This window comes from Bos grunniens, chromosome 1, assembly GCF_055505025.1.
Source record: "Bos grunniens cultivar Pamir isolate PY7600 chromosome 1, Bosgru_T2T1.0, whole genome shotgun sequence".
In the NCBI taxonomy this organism is placed as follows: Eukaryota; Metazoa; Chordata; class Mammalia; order Artiodactyla; family Bovidae; genus Bos; species Bos grunniens.
Genome location: NC_141165.1, coordinates 68,835,756 through 68,842,667, shown reverse-complemented (window position 1 = coordinate 68,842,667; position 6,912 = coordinate 68,835,756). Strand labels below are relative to the sequence as shown.

The 6,912-nt window shown below is 42.1% G+C and overlaps 1 long non-coding RNA gene across 1 annotated transcript; it reads left to right on the top strand.

Moving 5' to 3' along the window:
• The first annotated feature begins 4,879 nt into the window (after positions 1-4,879).
• LOC147379571 (uncharacterized) lies at positions 4,880-6,565 on the top strand. Its single transcript, XR_015161941.1, has 2 exons — positions 4,880-5,013; positions 5,589-6,565. It is a non-coding gene; the product is annotated as an uncharacterized LOC147379571 (long non-coding RNA).
• Positions 6,566-6,912: the final 347 nt, after the last annotated feature.

The following is a 6,912-nucleotide window of genomic DNA, read 5'->3' as shown; positions in this document are numbered from 1 at the left end:
GGGATACTCATTAATTCATTTATTATTCATGCATTTTCCATCTACACAGAAAATATGAGTTGTATATAATGTTCTAAGTTCTGATAAAATGTTGAAGGAGACAGGCATGATTCCTATCCTTATGGAGCTTACAGTCTAATGTGAGACAAAATGGTAGTCATATAATTACACAGATATTAAGTTATAAACTGTGATAAGTGTCTTGAAAGAAAAGAGGGGGAGTAATGTGGAGGAGGAGGCAGTGAGACTGATAGTTACGCAAATACCCAAAGGATGAGTAAGAGAATTAGACTGCGGATGTAGAGAATATTCTACTTCCCTGGTGGCTCAAATGGTAAAGCGTCTGCCTACAACATGGGAGACCTGGGTTCAATCCCTGGGTTGGGAAGATCTCCTGGAGAAGGAAATGGCAACCCACTCCAGTATTCTTGCCTGGAAAATCCCGTGGACGAAGGAGCCTGTTAGGCTACAGTCCATGGGGTCACAAAGAGTTGGACACAACTGAGCGACTTCACTTTCACTTTTCGTGGAGAATATTCTGGGTGTAGGACACACCACTTCATGGGAAATAGATGGGAAAACAGTGGAAACAGTCTCAAACTTTATTTTCTGGGGCTCCAAAATCACTGCAGATTTTGGAGTGCATGACTGCAGCCATGAAATTAAAAGATGCTTACTCCTTGGAAGAAAAGTTATGACCAACCTAGATAGCACATTCAAAAGCAGAGACATTACTTTGCCAACAAAGGTCCGTCCAGTCAAGGCCATGGTTTTTCCAGTGGTCATGTATGGATGTGAGAGTTGGACTATGAAGAAAGCTGAGCACCGAAGAACTGATGCTTTTGAACTGTGGTGTTGGAGAAGACTCTTGAGAGTCCCTTGGACTGCAAAGAGATCCAACCAGTCCATTCTGAAGGAGATCAGCCCTGGGATTTCTTTGAAAAGAATGATGCTAAAGCTGAAACTCCAGTACTTTGGCCACCTCATGTGAAGAGTTGACTCATTGGAAGAGACTCTGATGCTGGGAGGGATTGGGGGCAGGAGGAGAAGGGGACGACAGAGGATGAGATGGCTGGATGGCATTACTGACTCGATGGACGTGAGTTTGGGTGAACTCCGGGAGTTGGTGATGGACAGGGAGGCCTGGTGTGCTGCGATTCATGGGGTTGCAAAGAGTCGGACATGACTGAGCGACTAAACTGAACTGAACTGAACTGAGGACACACGTGCACAGAGGCTTGATGGGGAGAAGGCACTGCCTACCTTGTCTGTGAAAGGCAATAAGCCAGTTTAACTGGAGTGTAGTAAGGGAGAAAAGAGCATCCTGTGGGGTGAAGAGATTTTTCTTATTTCTGATGTTTCTAAGGTCATAGATATCTTTAAAGGTCTGTTGAGAGTTATGCATCCTCTTTCCAGAAATATGTTCATACATTCCCAGTTTTGGAAGTTCATAGATTTGCACAAGCCTGCTCATGAACTTCAGAGTAAGAACTTCTGCCTTAGGGACAGATGAATTGGAACTGTTTCTGTGGCAGAAAAAAAAATTTTGGCACAGAGAGAGGTCAGGGAGGAACAGTGTTTGTAGGAAGGAGGAGGCAGGGGGTTCCTACTAGGTAGGGTTTTTATCAGTCTTGCTCCAGTTCCACTGAAAGCTCTCAATTTGTGGAAGTCAAGGTGAATACTAGGGGAAGGGATATTTTTATGCTTGTATGCATCTTGAATTTGCTTGTAATGCTTCCAGTGGCATTTGGCCTTTAGATAATGACTTCTCTCCTCCTCCTGGTTCAGCTCTCGTCTCCCAGTGCAGTTCCCATCAACACCATTGAGTTTGTACAGTGTACGAGGGAGGCTGCGGCAGAGAAATAGACTCCATGGTGTTGATTTTCTGACTCAATGGGTTTTGAAAACATTAACAAGAATATTAGCAAAGCTGTTGAATACAAACCATTTCCTAATGCATTTTTAATTAGTATTTGGCCAGTTAAATTAATCAATTTGTAAAGTACGTGGAAAGAAAGGTTTATTAAAATAGAATTCATGTTGGTGAGACAAACCTTTCAACTTAAAACTACAACTGGATACTTCCTCCAAATGCAAAGTGTGGGCGGGTAGGTATGCAGATCCCCTGTGGAGACTATTTTCAATATTAATTATCTTGCTGTGTCTTAAATGGTTTTTGTTTGAGTGTTAAAAGGTTTGTGAAGATTAGATTATTTAAATGGCAAAAATAAATTTTCCTGAACTTGGACAGTCTTTCACAGTCAACTGTAAAAAGCTAAAAGGGGTGAAGAGAGAGGGTTTTTATACATCTTGTTTCTTCTTTTTCAAATGAGACAACAACCTGAAATAGTACAAAGGAAAGCAAGGTGTGCCTGAGAGGAAAAGTAGTGGACATAAAACACTGTTGACTTTCTTAGGCTGACAGTCACCTGGGTGGGAGGCAAAGCTAGTAACTGTGGCCATGGCCAAAAACCTCATCATGAACTGTACTCCCTGAGCTCAGAAACTTCTTAGTTCAGGTGTCAGGAGGGCTCAGGCAGAAAATGTCAGAAGTGTGCGGTGTGACTGCTCAGAGAAGGGGCTGAGACACGCCGCAAGGAAAGGGAATGTCGTCTGTCAAACTGAACGCCTGGCTCTTCCCCAGAGCCGATGTGTATCATGAGCCAGGTTTCATCTGAGTTCAGCAGATGAGTAAGGGTCTAGTCTACCACAGGGCTGTGCTCAGCTCTGAGTCAGACCTGTCCACAAAGAACTTGCTTTGGGGCAGGGGAGAGAAGTCTCACAAATCAGTGTAACTTCTGCAGATCAGGCTGTGTCCTACAGGGGCCATGATGAAGAGGCCTCAGGTACAGTAAGCTCACAGTGAACGCTGGATAATCCTATTAGTTTCCTAGGTTTGCCATAACAAAACACCACATCCTGGGTGGCTAAAACAACAGAAATTTATTTTCTCACAGTCTGGAGGCTGGAAGTTCAAGATCAGGGTGTTGGTAGATTTGGTTTCTCCTGAGGCTTCGCTCCTAGGCTAGCAGATGACCACATTCTCTGTGTGCATGCCCCGCCCACCACACGTTTCTTCCTCTTCTTACGAGGACACCGTCCTATAGAATTAGAGCCCTGCCCTTATGACCTTATTTTACCTTCATTACCTCCTTTAAAGGTTCTGTCTTCAAATGTAGTCACAATGGGAGCTTCAGTGTATGAATTTGAAGGAGACATGATTCAGTTCATAACAGTGAGTGAATACATGACTGGATGGAAGGGGGAGTAAAAAATATAAGTCCATAGTGCTATAAAAATAAATGGAAAGAAAAGATTAATTTTGACTCAAAGATTTAGGGACATTTCTTAGAGAATGTGTGATTTGAGCTAGGTCTTGAATAATGGCAAGGATGTTGACAGGACAGAATGAGGGAGGGAAGGGAAGCTATATCTTGCAGAGGACAGAGAAGACTTTTATAAGAGTCTAAACTTGTAAAAAATTATGTCCTGTAACTCAGTACGATGATCTCCACACAGGAGAAAGATGGTGAATTAAACAGTAAAATGTTATCATATGTCAAAATTGCTGAAATACATATGATGGTAAATTGAAAGGGGAATGGGAAATAAGAATTTTTTAAATATGGTGAACTATGCACAGAGGCACACAGAGAAGAGAGAAGAGCATGTATTTAGGAAGTGAAAAGAGACGGATCCTTCCGTCTCCTGGATTCTGCCATTTGTGCAATCATACTGGGAATGGGCAGTATGCTCATTTCTTACTCAGTCATCTGTTCTTTGTGATGTGAAAATAAAATACAAATGAACTAGGTATTGCTAAGGGAGCTGTCTAAAATGGAGCCAGGAGGCCCTTGAGAAAGTGTGATTTCTGCAGTCTCAGCCTGGATGGAATCTGTCCTTTTGACCTCGTATTTTCCTAAGAAAGGCATCCAAGACATCTGCCAGGAACTCAAGATACCTATCGGAACTTACCCTAAAAAAACTCCTGACAGCCATCCCTTAAGGACAAATATTTTCTTTCCTGTGTCAGAGCACAACTTCTGGCTTTTGCCTTTATAAACCCCTGACCCTGTCTCTTCCCTGGGACACTCTTTTTGGTTTTACCCAAATCTGTGTATCTTGGATTGCAATTCTTTTTTGTTTAAGTCTTTATTGAATTTGTTGCAATATTGCTTCCGTGGTTTTTGTTTTATTGGCCAAGAGCATATGGGATCTTCGCTCCCCAACCAGGGATCAAACCTACATTGTCTGTTTTGGAAGGTGAAGTCTTAACCACTGGGAATCCCTGAACTGCAGTTCTTAGGACCCCGGATAAAGTCTTCTCTTTCTTTTTTATTTTCTTTTGGTTGACAGTGAGAATTTGTACACATATGCAGTTCATCTCCATATCGGCAGATAGAATGTTCTGGAGTCTAAATTTGAATATTTTCACCTGATAATTTCATATAAAGACAAATTTTAGTTATTGTTTTACTATTCAAATGGTTATTAGTTGGATGAAGAGGCAAGTCATTGTGAAGAATAGGTAGAGATGAAGAGAAGAAATAGGGGATGAGGGAGAAGACACAGAAATAGGAGTCAGATGGGTTTACAGACAGAGTGTTAGTCAAAGCAGCAAATTAGTTTTGTGAATTACTTTCATAGCTCCCCTGTTGTTTTCACAAGCTATTGAAAGGCAACACAATCAGGATTAAATACCTCTCTTAATAGAATTCACTGTTAACCAGTGATAACCATCCTTTGACTCCTCTTCCTCAAATCCTAAAATGCTCTGTTTAGAATGGGGGAAAGACAATAGCCCACATGGAATAAGTTATTCTATGGGCTTCAAAACAGGGAGCAGAGCGACACCACCCCACATTCAGCTGATTTTCAGTCTTCTCCTGCCTCCAGTCACACCTGAGCAAATGACACTCCCATCATCCTCACAGCTGGTCATGGCTTGAATCCTCCTTGTGAGGGTGGCGAAGAAGATACAGGCTTCTCCAAGAGGAGGTTTCAGAATTCCAGGTGTGTGTAGGGGATGTGCAGAGGAGGTGGGGGGCCCAATCAGTTGCTGATGTAATTTGAAATCTCCTTGCTAAGAAATTCCTGTGCTCCCTTGCAGACATAACCCGCATGCCTGATCACACTTGGTTTCAAATCACTGTTGTAGAATTCTAATTTATGATCCCCAGTTCTGAACCAAAGCCTGACGCTTAGTTCAGAGGAGGCAGAGGACCACGGAACTGGGTCTGAGTAGCCAGAGGGCAACAGGAGGGTTTTGTTGTCTGGGAGCAGGGACACATACACTAACTACCTGAGCTGTCTGTCTTTTCTTTTCCTATTGCGAACCATCCAACCCACCTGAGTGATCTTCCCAAGTCTGCATGGAGTCATGGCGTCTCCTACTTAAACCCAGTTCCCCTCAGGGTCCTCAGAATAATAAGTTGTCTTCATGAAAAGTCCCTCTTAATCTTTTTTAGCCTCACCCTGAGTATATGCAGGCTATTGGGGGAGGACCAGGGGTCCTTAGGTAATATTGAATATTTTTAAAGCCTTAGGTAATTGTTGGCCCTAACGAGCCATCTTTGCTTCCTCGGCAGGCTTCCTGCACACTACTTAACCACAGCCTCTCATCTCGTGGCCATGCTGATCACATTTGCCATACCCAAGAATGTTCCCAAGAATGGCACAGACACAGCTGGCTGATTCACTCAACGGAAAGTCAGAAGATTAGAGTCTATGTAGAAGGAGATTTAGACACAAGTTCTCGTAGCAGAAATTTCCCTACTGATTTAAAAGGGCATTCTTTGTTGAAACAATAGATTTCTGAGAAGATTTCTCTATTTCTCTCCATTTTCCTGTAATACAGATGCCAGCCTTTTCCAGATGGGACTGTTTCCACTCGATTTTCAGTGGTCCGATTTTTAGCTGTCATGACCCAGACTGTTTTGCCTCATGATCCCATAAAGCACACAATAATAGAACCACTGGCATTTTAGATTCTATTGCAATTCATATTGTGTTTAGCACTTTCTTCCCCTGTACACTTTAATTTCTGTGCATGGCTGAACCACCTCATTTCCATGGAAATGAAGTTAGTGGCTGCAGGTGCTTCGGTTCTAGAGGTGGTGATTCATTTCTGAGCTCTGGTGTCCTTTCACCCCTAGTGGGACAAGTGCACACACACGTATGCACACATAGAGCTTCATCTTTTCCAGACTGTGTTATTTTCATTATTTTTCCTAAGAGTGGATTTAGAAACAAATCTTTGTTCTGGTCCCTTGTTTTTAAGACCAAAGGCCCTTAGAAGTCATAGATCAAGAGCATCTAAGTGCATTCTGGCTGGCCATGATAGCCAAAGGCTTGTTATTTTATTGACATTTCCTAGTTTTGATTGAATACATAGACAAACATACAGTGAGACATACACAATGTCAACCATTTTTTATGGAACTGTTTCTTAATGCATCACTTAATTGATCAGTGCATGCTTGTTGAATGAAGTAACCATTTTTCCTCCCTGGACTTCAACTGATTATCAATAAAAGTCATCACATTGGTTTGGGTATACAGACAAGGTTTTAGCTGCATGTTAATATCTTTGCCTTTCTCATTATTTTTGTGGTTGTATAAGGAGTCTAATAACATCTGAATGCAATCTTTCTGAATGAAGTAAGTTAATGACATCTTATGCTGCCTCTATGGGAAATAGTTTTTTTCACTTAAGTAGTGTAAGAATTATAGAACTTCCTGCTGCTACCACACTTGGTGTTACACCAGGTTAAGTCCTTGGCATTCCTTTTAACATCTGTTGGTAAGAACTGCTCATTCCCAGAAGAACCACGGAAAAGACTGAGACTGGGCTGCCCCCATTTTAGCATCAGGTCAGATATTCGTCTTTCCTGTCTCATGCTACTGTCTTGA